Source organism: Prionailurus viverrinus, chromosome F2 (genome assembly GCF_022837055.1).
Source record: "Prionailurus viverrinus isolate Anna chromosome F2, UM_Priviv_1.0, whole genome shotgun sequence".
Classification (NCBI taxonomy): domain Eukaryota; kingdom Metazoa; phylum Chordata; class Mammalia; order Carnivora; family Felidae; genus Prionailurus; species Prionailurus viverrinus.
The window spans coordinates 218,103-233,878 of record NC_062578.1 but is presented as its reverse complement, the minus strand read 5'-3'; the positions used below and the strand labels follow the sequence as shown (position 1 = coordinate 233,878).

The 15,776-nt window shown below is 40.8% G+C and overlaps 1 pseudogene; it reads right to left on the bottom strand.

The window, feature by feature from the left end:
• Window positions 1-15,776, bottom strand: part of LOC125156666 (ankyrin repeat domain-containing protein 26-like) — an 86,141-nt pseudogene that overhangs the window by 69,456 nt on the left and 909 nt on the right.

Below are 15,776 nucleotides of genomic sequence, written 5' to 3'. Positions count from 1 at the left end.
CAACTCTCCTCTGGTTTTCTTAGTTTTTTTGTTTGTTTTCATTTGAATTATAGTTCTTTTTATCTTTCCTTTTCTTTTTTAATGTTTATTTCTGTATTTTGAGAGAGAGTGAGTGATCAAGCAGGAGAGGTACAGAGAGAGGGAGAGAGAGAGAGAATCCGAGGAGGATCCATGCTCTCACTGCAGAGCCTGGTGGGGGTATCGAACCCACCAACAGCGAGAACATGACCTGACCCAAATTCAAGAGTCAGATGCTTCACCAACTGAGCCACTCAGGCGCCCATCTTTTCTTTCCCTTTCTTGTCTTTTCCCTTTTTTCTCTTTCTACTCTCCTCTTTCCTCTTCTCCCTCTGGAATCAGGGAGAAGAGGAAGTATATATATATATATATATATATATATATATATATATATATATATTTACATATGCAAATAAACATACATATATATATATATACATATATACACATATATACATGTATATTTGTGTGTGTGTGTGTGTGTGTGTGTGTGTGTGTGTGTGTGAGAGAGAGAGAGAGAGAGAGATTCTTTGTTCCTCTGTTCTGGTTCCTTGTTTGTTTGATCGGGCATTTTCTCTATACTTTTCCAGATCTCCTTCATTTTCCTCCCTCTCTTTCTACATTAAGTCCTAGAGCTCCTTTGAGTCACTGCCTGGTCTTTTTTTCCACTCCTGTCACTTCTCTCTTTGTTTGGGCTAAGGATTCTTCACCACCCTCTTCTCCTTTTTCCCAAGATTACATCAACAAACAAATCAAAGCACACCGGGTGGAAGGCCCAAACTACCACTCCAAGTAGTGTGAGAAGCAAGCAAAGATGCACCAAAAGAGTGCACACAACACACGCCAAAAACACTCGTTCGACTGCCAGGCTCTGGACAGTGTGTGACCCCTTTTTAATATAGTAGTACTCACAGGTGTGGGACCCAGAACAAGCTATTACAACACATAAAGGACAGGAAACTAGCCAAAACGACAAAACGGAAGAATTCTCCTCAAAAACAATTCCAGGACAAAAGGACAGCCAGAGAAGTGCTCAAAAGAGACAGAAACAATATATCTGATCAAGTTTTTGGAATCGTCACGTTGAATGCTGAAAACGAAATGTTGTAAAGGAGATACAACATAAACTAGATGCAGTGACAGCAAGGATGGGAGAAGCAGCAGACAGAATCGGTGAAACAGAAGATATGGACAAAGATGAAGCAGAGAAAGGAAAGAAACGAAATGACCAGACCACGAGGCAGGTACCAGAGATCTAATTGATTCAGTAAGACGAAATAATAGCCACATCATAGGAGTCCCAGAAGAAGAAGAGTGAGAGAAAGGGGCAGAAGGTTTATTTGAACAACTTATAGCTGAGAGCTTCCCTCATCTGGGGGAGGAAACAGGCATCCAAGTCCTGGCAGCACAGAGAATTCCCTTCCAAATCAACAAAACCAGGTCAACACCACAACATGTCAAAGCGAAACCGGAAAAATACAAAGATCAAGAGAGAATTCTGAAAGCAGCTAGGGACAAACGGGGCTTAATCTGCAAGGGAAGACACATAAGGGTAGCAGGAGACCTGTCCAATGAAACTTGGCAGGGCAGAAGGGAGGGGTAGGAAACAGTCAATGTGATAAATGGGAACATATGCAGCAAAGAATCCTTTCCCCAGCAAGGCTGTCATTTAGAATAGAAAATGACAGAAAGGCTTTCCAAGACAAACACAACCTAATGGAGTTCATGAACACTAAATCAGCCCTGCAGGAGACCCTAAGGGGCGACTCTGTGAGTGGAAAGCAGCAGAGACTACAAAGGACCAGAGGCCTCACCAAAAGCATGAAACCTTCAGATAACACAATGACACTAAATCCATATGTTTACCTAATCACTCTGAATGTGAATGGACTCAATGCCCCAATCAAAAGACACAGGGAATCAGAATGGGTAAAACACAAAACAAAACCAAAGAACAAGATCCATCTATATGTTGTCAACAAGAAACTGATTTTAGACCCCAGGACACCTCCAGATTCAAAGTGAAGGTATGGGCAACCACCTATCATGCTACCAAAAGTCAAAAGAAAGCTGGAGTCACCACACTTCCACCAGAAAGACTAGATTTTAAACCAGAGACTGTAGGAACAGATTCAGAAGGGCATTGGGTCACAACTAAGGGGTCTATCCATCAAGAGGAGCTAACAATTGTAAATGTTTATGTCCCCAAAGTGAAACGCCCACACATATGAATCGATTAATCACAAACATGATTAAATGTATACATACAAATGCCATGATTGTAGACGACTTTAAGACTCCACTCGGGGGGCGCCTGGGTGGCGCAGTCGGTTAAGCGTCCGACTTCAGCCAGGTCACGATCTCGGAGTCCGTGAGTTCGAGCCCCGCGTCAGGCTCTGGGCTGATGGCTCAGAGCCTGGAGCCTGTTTCCGATTCTGTGTCTCCCTCTCTCTCTGCCCCTCCCCCGTTCATGCTCTGTCTCTCTCTGTCCCAAAAATAAACAAACGTTGAAAAAAAAAAATTTTTAATAAGACTCCACTCGGGGCAATAGGCGGATCGTCAAGGCAGAAAATCAGTAAGAAAACACAGATCCTATGTGTCATTGGACCAGATGTATTCAGATATACATACATATATATTGGCCTTAATATATACATTTACATACATGGATATCAACACCGATATATTGAGATCTCTTCATCCAACAGCAGTAGAATGCACATTCTTCTTAAGTCCACATTGAACATTCTCCAATAGAAACGACATCCTGGGTCACAAAACAGCCCTCCACAAATATAAAACGACTGAGATCATACCTTGCATATTTTCAGATCACAACAACAAGCACTTGGTCATTCTTTCTCTCTCTCCCTCCCTTTCCAAGAGGAATACAAACAAAAACATTTAGCTCACCTCCTTCCAAGAAAGAGAAAAAAAGAATAATAAACCTTGTGGGGCAATGAGTCATGGATGAAAACCACACAGACAGTAGAATTCCATAACCAATATGTTGACAATGGAGTTGACAGAAAGTGATGTACTAAAAGAACAGACACTAAAGAAATGTTTTCTGCAAAGACAAATTAGGGTAGGGGTAAATCATTAAAAAAGAGCATGGGGGGGGGGGGACACGTCGGTGGCTCAGTCAGTTCAGCCTCCAATTTCAGCTCATGAGTCATGATCTCCCGGTTTGTGGGTTTGAGACCTTCATTGAGCTCTGTGTTGACAGCTCGGAGCCTGGAGCCTGCTTTGGATTCTGTGTCTCCCTCTGCCTCTACCCCTACCCCACTTGCACTCTGTCTCTCTCTCTCTCTCTCCAATATAAATAAACTTTTAAAACATAAAAATTACATTAAAAACTATGGGGGGAGAAGAGGAAAAAAGGAAACAATATAAGACACGACCAATCAATCAAGCATGAGCTTAAGACAAGGAAGAAAAGGAGAAATGTGAGCAAAATAAGGTAAGTGGAAACAACATATATTTTTCAACAGGTACATAAGTAGGATTGGGAATATACTATGAACAGTAGTATATATATATATACATACATGTATATGTTATATATATCTATATAGTATAGAGTATACATATATAGTGTATATATAGTGAATATATATAGTATATATATATAGTGTATATATATAGTATATATATAGTGTATATATATAATGTATATATAGTATATATATAGTACATATATATAGGATGTATATATAGTATATATATAGTGTATATATATATAGTGTATATACATATAGTATATATATATATAATGTATACGTAAAACAGAGGCTTTGATTCACAGTGTATCCCTAATAATACTGACTTTTAGCTCTCTACAGTTATCTGGTTATAAATACTGTAATATTTAAGTTTTTTCACTATAAAATAAATTGTTCGATTACTGGCATCTATCGCTTCCTAAAAGCTATAAATTATTACTGGACCAACGAAAAAACAGAAAAAGAAAGGTTTCTAACACATCAACTTTCACTATGGAGAAAGAACTGGGAATGAGAATTCTAGAAAGAAATGTGAACCTTCAAAGGATGTATGTGACGGGACACAGATGGGGTTGAAAAAACAAAGGCTGAGGACTTTTTCTCTGCAATTCTAAGCTCACAATGGGAGGAGACTAAAAATATATGGTAACCTTCTTTCGTATGTAACTCCTGATTTTCTCAATAGAATTCCTTTGCGTTTATACGTATTAAACACTAAATGGAATATAAACTGAAGCCTGACTTTTTAAATTCACATATCTAATTGTGATACATCATGCGTATTTCATTACTTTTCAAATTCCATTCTACGGAATTCCATTTCCCTACTCATTTTTTCACATTCAAAACCTATGACATTGCTTCTTCCAAGCAAGACTTCATTCTAGGAGCTCCAGGAGTCAAACAAGTATGTTTCCTAACCTCCAGTAGCTTATAATGATTTAGGGGCTTTGAAAGGAATATTTAAATAACTATCAGATGTCTGAAACTTTAAATTTTAGAATCAGACACAAGGACTAGGAGAAGATATTTTTAAAAGCTAGAATATGAAAGATTTCTGAAATTAGAAACTTGACAACTTGGCTAAGAAGAGCCTCTGCTCATAGGGCTACTCTTCTCAGCAAAATACGTATTCTTCAGGGAGATGCACAATTTTAACTTACTCTTCATGGAGTTATTTCAAAAATACAGGGAAACACCTTTGTAAAGTAAATGTTGAGAAATAATGTAAACATCTAAGTTTCTACATTTTCTATATTATTTTAGTCTAAATATAGAACAAAGGATAGAGACAAAGGAAAATCCTGTACCTCGCTCTCAAAATAAAAATTGCCTGGGGCGGGGGCAACATACAATAGATAATTGGATCCAATAAGATTTCATTAGGCTTCAGTATTATCAGTCATGTTAGTATCACAGTAAGCATCCTTATCCTTAACCAAATGTCATATTTCCTCCATTATGGGAAAGCTTTTCCCAATATAATTCAACGGTCATTATATATTTTCCAGCCGATTCTTTTCTCAGCCCCCACCCCTAGGATTTACCAAAGTAAAACAAAACAAAACAAAACAAAAAATTCAACGTGTCATGTATCTGTCAAGGGGTTTGTTCTTGCTAAATTTCCATTACACACATAAAATGATGATGCACAGGCTACTCTTAAATTTTCAGAGTAAATAAGGGAGAAAACTAAATTCAGAGCAGGAAAGGGAGTTTCACAGGAGGGTACTTTACCTTGGTACCGAAATCTACGTCTTGGCTAGCTGATGTAGGCCATGAATCTCCAGGACCAGGTTTGTCAGAAAGCCTTTAGAGCAAAAATATACAACAAAAACATGTTCACTTTTTTAAAAACAAAATTTCAAAAATTAAGTGAAAGGTCAGCTATCTGTTTATTCAATGAAGTTTCTTATTATAATTAAAAGTTGGCCTCTGTTTTTTCCACTAAGTTTTTTTTTAATTCCAGTAATATTAACATCCAGTAGGGGCGCCTGGGTGGCGCAGTCGGTTAAGCGTCCGACTTCAGCCAGGTCACGATCTCGCGGTCCGTGAGTTCGAGCCCCGCATCAGGCTCTGGGCTGATGGCTCGGAGCCTGGAGCCTGTTTCCGATTCTGTGTCTCCCTCTCTCTCTGCCCCTCCCCCGTTCATGCTCTGTCTCTCTCTGTCCCAAAAATAAATAAAAAACGTTGAAAAAAAATTTTTTTTAAAAACCCAGTGTTATATTAGTTTAAGTTGTACAATACAGTGATTCATCAACTCCATACTCACCCCGTGCTCATCATGACAAGGGCACTCACTCCATCATCCCCATCACCTCCTTCACGCCGCCCACCACACACCTCCTCTCTGGGAACCATCTGTTCTCGGCAGTTAAGAGCCTGTTTCTTGCTTTGTCCCCCCTTTTTTCTCTCTCTTTGCTCATCCGTTGTTTCTTAAGTGCTACACGAGTAAAATCATATGGTGTTTGTCTTTCCCTGACTTTGCTTAACATACTACTCTCAGGCTCCATCCAGGTGATTGCAAATGGCAAGAGTTCATTGTTTTATGGTTGAGTAATATTCCAGTGTGTGTCTGTGTGTGTGTGTGTGTGTGTGTGTGCGTGTGTATGGATATACATATTCACACACACACATACATATAAGACTTCTTCCTCGTTCACTCATTTGTCAAAGGACGCTTGAGATGGCTACAGGAAATAATGCTGCAATAAACACAGGGGTGCGTGTGTCCCATGGAATTCGTGTTTTTGTATTCTCTTGGGTAGTATACAGTAGTGCAATTACTGGATCATAGGATAGTTCTGTTTTTAAGTTTTTGAGGAACCTCCATACTATTTTCCACAGGGGCTTCACCCACTTGCATTTCCACCAACAGTGCAAGAGGGTTCCCTTGTCTCCACATCCTCGCAGACACTTGCTTCTTGTGTCCTGGAGTTTAGCCATTCTGATAGGTGTGACGTGGCATCTCGTTGTAGTTTTGGGGAGCATCTTTACATGTGTCTGTTGACCATCTGTATGGTGTCTTTGGAAAAATGTCTGGTCATGTCTTCTGCTCATTTTGAAACTGGGGTTTTTTGGAGGGGGGTGTTGACTTGTATCAATTTTTTATACGTTGTGGATACTAACCCTTTACTGGATTTGCAAAACATTTGCAAATATGTTCTCCCATCCCAGAGGTTGCCTTTTAGTTTTGAAGGTTTCCTTCACGGTGCAAAAGCTTTGTAGCTTGATGTAGTCCCCATAGTTTGTTCTTGCTTTGTTTCCCTTGGCTCAGGAGACAGAACTAGTAAAATGTTGCTACAGCCACAGTCAGAGAAATGACGGCCTGTGCTCTCTTCAAGGATTTTTTTTTTTATGGTTTCAAGTCTCACACTTAGGTCTTTAATACATTTTATTTGTGTGTATGGTGAAGAAATTGCTCCAGGTTCATTCTTTGCATGTGGCTTGTCCACTCTTCCCAGAATTTGGTGAAGAGACGGCCTTTTCCCCACTGCATAGTCTTTCCTGTTTGTGGAAGATGAACTGACCATACAGTGGTGGATTTAGTTCTGGGTTTTCGGTTCTAGTCCATTGAGCTATGTGGCTACTTTTTACGCCAGTACCCACCATACTGTTTGGATTACTACAGCTTTGGAATAAAATTGAAATCTGAGATTGCGATACCTCCAGGTTTCCTCTTTCGCAATATTGCTTTGGCCATTCAAGGTCTCTTGTGGTTCTATACAACGTTTAGGATTGTTTGTCTAGCTCTGTGACAAATGCTGCTGGTACATTGACAGGGATTGCATTACATCTGTAGATTGCTTTGGGTAGTGTAGACACTTTCAAAATAAGTATTCTTCCCATCTATGAGCATCGGATGTCTTTCTCTTTCCGTCACCTTCAATTTCTTTCATCAGTGTTTTACGGTTTCAAGAGTACAGGTCTTACAAAATTTGGACCCCGTTTTAAAAAAGCTTTCCGTTCGCTGTTTTGCCTCCACCTCTCCTAACCTGTGAAATCTCCAGGAAAGACCCAGTCTGAGTTTCCATAACCAAGGGTGACAAGCAGGGAATTCTCTGAAATGGTTGAAAATTAAATCTACAAACGTTACCACAATGACTTCTCACCTCACATCTGTCAGAATGGCTCCATTTCAACACACAGGAAACAACAAGGGTTGCTCAGGATGTGGAGAAAAAACAACCCTTGTGCACTGGTCGGGATGTAAATTGGTATCGCCACAGTGAAAGCCAGTATGGAGGGGCCTCAACAAATTAAAAATACAAATAACATAGGATCCAGTAATTCCACTACTGGGTATTTCGTTACCCAAGGGAAATGGAATACTAATTTGAAAAGATATATGCACCCCTATCTTTATTATAGCATTATTTACAATAGACAAGATATGGAAGCAACCCAATTGTCCATCAACAGATGAACAGACCATGTACACACACACCAATACACACACACACACACACACACACACACACACACACACTGGAATATTACACAGCTATAAAACAGAATGAGATCTTGCCGTCTGCAACAACATGGATATACCTAGATGGTATGAGGCTAAGTGAAATAAGTCAGGGAAAGACAAATCCTATATGATTTCACTTCTATGTAGAATCTAAAAAAGGGAACAAATGAGCAAACAGAGAAAAAGCAGAAACAGACCCATAAATGCAGAGAATTGACTGTTGCCAGAAGGGAGGGGAGGTGAAGGGATGGACAAAGTGGGTGAAGGGGAGAGGGAAGTTCAGGGTTCCAGTTATAGAATGAATAAATCACAAGGATCAAAGGTACAGCATAGGGAATCTAGACAGTGGTATCGTAATAGCATTATACGTTAACAGATGGAAGCGACACTTATGGCGGGCATGGTGGACCATCCAGGGTTGTTGCATCACATTTACATTGTGTGTCAGGTAGACATCCAATTAAGGAAATTTACCAAAGTAAATGTTTCTATGATATGACTGGAAGTACTAACTAGAGAATAAAAGATAAAAACTTACCAAGGCCAACTCTTCTCCTCCACTGGTCTTGCCTTATTTTGGTCCATCATAACTAGCAAGACCTTCCACTCCTTCAGGGGCATTCAGCTACCCAAGAAGACAGACTGCAAACAAAATGGTCCTGGTAGTTGTGCCTCTATTTCTCTATACGCTGCCTGAATATTTTCTTCCCGATGAGCTCCCACTCCTGTATCACTCTTTGGCATGGCTCAGTGGCTTTCTCCAACCTTTCAATTTTTAGGTTGTGAAGGCACAGACTCCTACAACAAGGATGGGCTCAAATGACCGAGGGTAGGAGCCATGTCCTGCTCCTGGAGAACAAGCGAATTGGGAGTCTCAGTCATCCACACAGTCACCTCAACATAGGCATGTTATCACCTATCCAGATGAAGCTCCCTTACTGATTTGACAAGTCAGTCCTACCCGTGCCCAGCCCTCCAGGTACATGGGAAGGGCATCACAGATTTAGGCAAAGAGTGGAGTGAGGAGACAGCTTGCCTTGGGCCATACATCTCTGTTGTTCAGAATCTCCACCCCCCACCCCCAATTCCTTCAGAGGATCTAAGCCATCCTCCCTCAGTTGGGGTGGAAGTAGATGATATCATAGTTCTACTTGCTGTAAACAGACTCTTCCCAGCAGCTCAAATGATTTTTAATCTCTCTCATCAGAAAATCTGAGGTATGCTCGCACCTTCAATGAACCCAACACACGCAAAACCAGAAACCTGGTCAGGACCCTCTTGAACACTCTAGTTGAATATGCCTTTCTAAACAACTCCCCTAATCCTGGGTCCTTCATTCGTGTCATTCGCCTTTATCTTAACTTGGCATAAACCCCCATATTCTGACGTCTCTTCTAAAACTCTTATTCCTATCCAACTCAGTGTTGTTCTTCTTGAAACCTGCTCTCCTCTGCTAATTCGATTCTTACTCTCCTTCATTGTATTCATAAGATACACTCTCCAGCTTTCTATTATTAAAACATTTGCCTGCAAGATGAAGACAAAAAAGAAACAAGTAAAGGAAAGAAAGAAACCAAGAAAAGAACCCGAATTGAAATCTCATTTCTGTCACTTATCATATCCAAATAGGTCACTTCAATCTCTTTTGAGTTTCAAGTTCTCCATGGAAACAACCATTGGGCAAGGAGGTTAAACAGAGGTTGAAGTACCAGAGGGTATTTTGATGAATTAATCTCTGAGGTTCCCTAAATCATGAGATTCTAAGTGCTTTTGATTTGGCCTCTGGAGAAATGGAGAGTCCTTTGCTGGCAGAAGTGGAAAAATTAATGGAAAAAAAATACCAAGAAAACCAGAGAAAAAAGTTAAAAGGCAAAAACACAGTACAGAAAAGTCATGGGGAAACACAACTCCAAACAAAGAAAAAGCTTCCTAGAACTAGTCAAGGGTACTAGCCCAAAGGGAAACCAGACTGGGAACTTAGGCAACAGAGAATCATAGAGCAAAATCCTCGAAAGAGAGGCTGAATTTAACGTAACATGGTCTACAACTAGATATCCTTCCCTTACAGAAAAATCATTTGGCTCAAAAGAGGAGATATCACCACATCTAAGGTGCTGCCTGACAAGATCTTGCTTATTATGTAAAAGCCGTGACACCATGGCCATAGCTGACATCCACCCTAAAATCTCTGATGGTAAAAGCAAGGGACTAGTTACCACTGCACTAATGACTTTTGTCAGCACTAGTGGTCAAATATATAAGGGCAAATGCTTGGACTAACCTGGATTCTTAAGAAAACCCTCAATTAGAGTTCCGACATCATTACCTTTGACATTCTGAGTTGATCTGCACTAGGATCTCTATCTTCATCTCAGAGCTGCTGAGGAACCAGAGAATGGATGTGGAAGCTTCACGGGCTGATGGGCAAAGCCCTCAGCTACCCATTAACTATGCAATCATGGGGCGAGTAATCCACCTCCCTGAACCACATTTGCCAAAGAAATAAAAGGTAGGCTACAATAACACAGCTACTTTGCAAAGCTATGCAGTGACTATATAACTGAACAGATGTTACCCATAAGACATAGTGTCTAGTCCAGGGTAGAACACACAACAACTGGGGCGCCTGGGTGGCGCAGTCGGTTAGGCGTCCGACTTCGGCCAGGTCACGATCTCGCGGTCCGTGAGTTCGAGCCCCGCATCAGGCTCTGGGCTGATGGCTCGGAGCCTGGAGCCTGTTTCTGATTCTGTGTCTCCCTCTCTCTCTGCCCCTCCCCCGTTCATGCTCTGTCTCTCTCTGTCCCAAAAATAAATAAAAACATTGAAAAAAAAAATTTTTTTAAAAACTAAAAAAAAAAAAAAGAACACACAACAACTGCTTTTGTTCTCTGCGTTCCCTTAGGAAACACATAATTTTCACTTCATTCATTTCCTTTCCTTTCAATTTCCATTTCATTTCATTTCATTTCATTCCTTTATACTTTGAGAGTGAGTGCACACAGAAAGAGGGGAAGAGATCCCATGGAGCCTGTCAGCGCAAAGCCTGACGTGGGGCTTGAACTCACAAACCTGAGTGAAAATCAAGAGTCACACCCTTAACCAACTGAGCCCCCCAGGTGCCCCAACAAATGTGATCTTTACAAATCCATAAAAATCCTACCTGGTTATAGAGTCTTCCTCAGCATTCTTATCTCCTCCTAGAGAAGAAAGCAAAATACATGTTAAATCAACAATCGAAAAATAGAGGAAATTACAAGTGTACGGCTTATGATTTGTTAAAAAGTATGCCTTTGGGACCACACCTGGAAACCACACTACACTGAATGGTAATTATACGATTGGTAGGGTTCAAGCACTAAAAAATTTACTTTCTCCTCCTTATTGACCAAAAGCAAGAATAGGTTTTATCAGAATTTGACACCTACAGGTGAACCGATGTTTCCAATGACCATCACTGACCGACTCTATGACACTGGAGAAAAATGGTATCGTTAGGAGAATGATGGTCGTAAGCTGACAATGTCAAACTGAAACTAGCATGATTTTTCTGGACTTCCACTACTAGAGGAGTTAAAAGAGAGTGTCTTTATTTTGCTCTAACACAGCAGAACTGCCCCAGCCTTCAGTAGAGACTGTTCACTTTTAGGATGAAACACTGCCTCACAAAGTGTGCTCTATAGCTATTGTCCTTTGCAGCATGGCCACACCATAGCAAACACACTCTCCCTGACCTTATTTCCAATGGCAAGGTAAGTAAGAAGGATTTGGCATTCCGCTTTGATAAAGTTCTAACCTCTTGGGACTGTCTTCTTCCATTGCTAGAGAGTCTATCTACACCCACCGCACATCACAGAGGAGGATGATCCCAATGTGAGTGCTATGTAGTGGTTCATGTCATTTTTCTCAACCCTCCCCATTAGGTGACACACATCTAGAGAAATCATGCTTTTTTTCATGGAAGGCATAGGTCATCAGATCCTCTACTGAAGGGCAACAAAACAAAACAAAACAAAGGGCAAAGAATGTCTTGAATGCCGACCTTCAATTACCAGGGAATTTTAACTTTCTAAACATTCAAAGATATCCACTGTATGCTTCTAACTATATGACACTCTGGAAAGAGCACAGCTATGGAGGTAAGGGTTGGGGTGAATGAAGGGATAAAGGGGTACAGCACAGAGAACTTTTAAGGCAGTGAAACTCTTTCACACGATACCACAAAGGTGGATTCACATCATTACACATTTGTGAAAACTCATAGAATCTAGAACACCAAGGATGAACACTAATGCAAATTAGAGACTGGGCCTCAAAATGAAGAGTTAGTGTCCATACAAAATGCACCACTGCTCTCAGGGTGCCTGGGTGGCTCAGTTGGTTCAGCATCCAAGTCTGGATCTGAGCTCATGTCATGATCTCACAGTTCATGGGATCAAGTCCTACATCAGGCTCTGTCCTGACAGCACAGGATTCTTTCCCCCCTCTCCCCTGCCTCTTTGCTGCTCACACACATGCATGCTCTCTTGCTCAAAACTAAACCAAGGAACTGAAACAAATATACTACTAAAAATGGACCACTGTCGTGCAAGATGTTGACAACAGGGGAGGCTAGGTGTGTACAGGGGTATGGTATATGGAGACTCTGTACTTCGATTATAGTTTGCTGTGAACTTAAAACTTCTGTAAAAATAAGGCTTCTTAAATGCATAAAACAACACCAACAACAACACATGGTATCCACTGAAGCTACTCTTAGCATATATTAACGCATGATACAGTCACCTTGAAAATTAAGACAGAGATCAAAGTAACACAATAGGGGGTCTGTCTCCTATATGGAAGTATATGAAAATACATACAGCAAAATACAAAAATACAAAAGTTATTTGTATACTTAGGCAAGAAAACAATTGGTGAATATGATCAAATATCTTGTAACTATAAACAGGGATTCAGGGGCGCCTGGGTGGCGCAGTCGGTTAAGCGTCCAACTTCAGCCAGGTCATGATCTCGTGGTCCGTGAGTTTGAGCCTCGCGTCAGGCTCTGGGCTGACGGCTCGGAGCCTGGAGCCTGTTTCCGATTCTGTGTCTCCCTCTCTCTCTGCCCCTCCCCCGTTCATGCTCTGTCTCTCTCTGTCCCAAAAATAAATTAAAAAAAGTTGGAAAAAAAATTTAAACAGGGATTCAGCACTATGAATCAAACCTGGGTTTTCCATATAATTAAGAGATTTTATTCTAATTTTAAGTCGAAAATCATTACATTTACCATATGTAAGAATCATAATGAAAGCTTAGCCACATAAAAAAAGATTATAATGACCTAATATTGCCCTAGTAATTTTTGTGCAAATACCTACTTCATATGGATGATGAAACTGAAACCAGTACCATGGTAACCATCATATTACTTGCTAGTGCGATAAACTCTTAAGACAGCACCAAAAATTAAGTCAGGGCTATAATTCCTATGCAGAACAGGTTTCATCCAGCGGGCCAAAGAGGGCTACCCTCAGAACATCCTACTTGAATGACTGGCCCTTGGTGGTTCCCTGGGATCTTGGATTTCAGGAGGGTTCCCACCATTCCCTAGCTGGTTAAGAGTCGCTCACTCTGCCTAAGTGCTGGTACAATCAATGTGCTTCAGGCCGCACACTTGATTTCCTTCTGGAAACCTGGAATATGGGGACATGCTAAGGAGAAGATGCCTATGTGATTAGCATTTGATGAAACCTCGGGCACTGAGTATCCATAAGCCTCGTACTGGCCCACAACATTTCACTTGTGCTGTCCTAATTTCATGCTGGAGGAATTTAGAACATCCTACTAACTCCACAGAGAAAGGATTCCTGGAAGCCTGCGCTTGGTCTCCTCTGGACTTCACCCCATGCACGATATTGCTCGGTGCAGATTGGCCTTTCCAGCCTGTCCCCATACCAAACCACAGGAACGAGTACAAGTATATGCCGAGGTCTGTGAGCTCTTCTAGTCAATAATCAAATCTGGGTGTCGTTAGGGTGCCTCCAACACAACTGAGTTATACGAAATTTCTATTATTTGGGTTGATGTCTAACACGTGGTTACAGTCAGAAGGTTATGTCACAGAATACCTTTCCTGGAAACTCTTTTTCTTGGTATTTGCCTTGAAAAGTCCTACATTCCTATATATCCATTTGAAGAATGGTTTAAAAGGAATAGATGAAATCTTGATGTCAGAAAGCGTGCAACAAGCAACGATCCTATTTTACTCAGAAAAAAAAAAAAAAGAGAATCCTGGTGGTTGCCACTATGTTCTACCATATACAAGTTCCTCTCAAATATGAAAAATCAGTTAACTTTCTCCCACGCACTAGGACTTAGTTCATTTTTTCTGGCAGATAGGAATCAAGAGAAGTAACAGGGATTGTTCTAGAAAAAACAGAACTATCAGACCCAGTATAAAAACATACTACTGATTATAGTTTTGTTTGTTTGTTTCCTTTCCTTCATTTCTTAGAAAATTAAAAAATAGTTCACCTATTAAAGGCAGTTATTGCCAAGATAATCAAAAGTCATAATTACTGTGTCCTCATTCCCGCTGCTCTCCTCTGTTCATCTGATAAAGTCCTACTCATTCTTCATGTCCAATTTAAATGCCTGCACACAACCTGGAAACCTCGGAATCTTCTGAGAGTTCTCTCTCACCCCCTAACTTTTTAGAGTCAGGAATCACAAATTCGTATTAACTATACTGTTTCGGTCTCTGCTTTATCTTTCCCCTGCCAGCGCCCTAGTCAAACATGAGTTTTTAACTGACGATTTTCGCAGGGAAAAAAAAAGGCACCAAATATTATTCTTATTTATTAAATGATTAAAACAAAGTTAACCAAAACAAATGAGAAAGACACAAGGCCCAGAAAGAAAAATTAATGGAATAAATTGAACCCCCTGACGTTTTCAATCTACACAGCTGAAAGTTTCATAATGGCCTAATACTAGGCTAAGGAAACAGGAGCTTCCTTTGCCTCCCAGTCTCTTTATGTGGTTTCCTATAACCTATCCTCCATATGAGGCTTCAGCAAACTACGGCCACAGGCCAAATCCTACCTGCCATCTGGTTCTGTAAACAGTGTTCTTGGGGCATAGTCCCATGTCTTCACTTGCATACTGCTATGGCTGCTTTCACACTACAGGGGCAGAGCTCAGAGACCACATCACCTAAAACATTCACTGGCTCTTTAGGAAAAAGGCTTGGTGATCTGTATTTTATGCATCAACCGGAGTGTCCTAACTCAAATCTAATCCTATTAGTCTTCTGCCTCAAATGCTCCAAAATCCCTGCATCAAATACGCTGGCTCCCTCCCTAAGAGCCATTGCACAGTCTTCATTCTTGCTAGAGAATCACAACTTTATTTGGATATTTATTGTCTCCATACACAAAGAAGGTGGCCTCACCCCGGCTTCAAAAAGAGAAAGGATTATTCTAAGCCAATCACAGAACCTGATTTACCAGGGACCCGTTGCGAATGAGTGTGTGACCTAACCTAGTCTTTAAGATGTTAGAGGAAGTCTGCTGCAAGCCTCTTCCTAGTGAAAAGAAACACCCAAAGGAAAGCAGTCCTTCCCACCCACTGGAAGTTGCCGTGCGAGAATGTGACACCTGGAGCCGTGGCTAATTAGCCACCCCGGAAAGGAGAAAGAAAAATACCACCAGCTCCAAAACTGAACAAGAGACGACTGGCATCCTGATGACATCACTGAACCATCAAAACATTTCTGGTTCCTGCTGTTTTAGTCACTG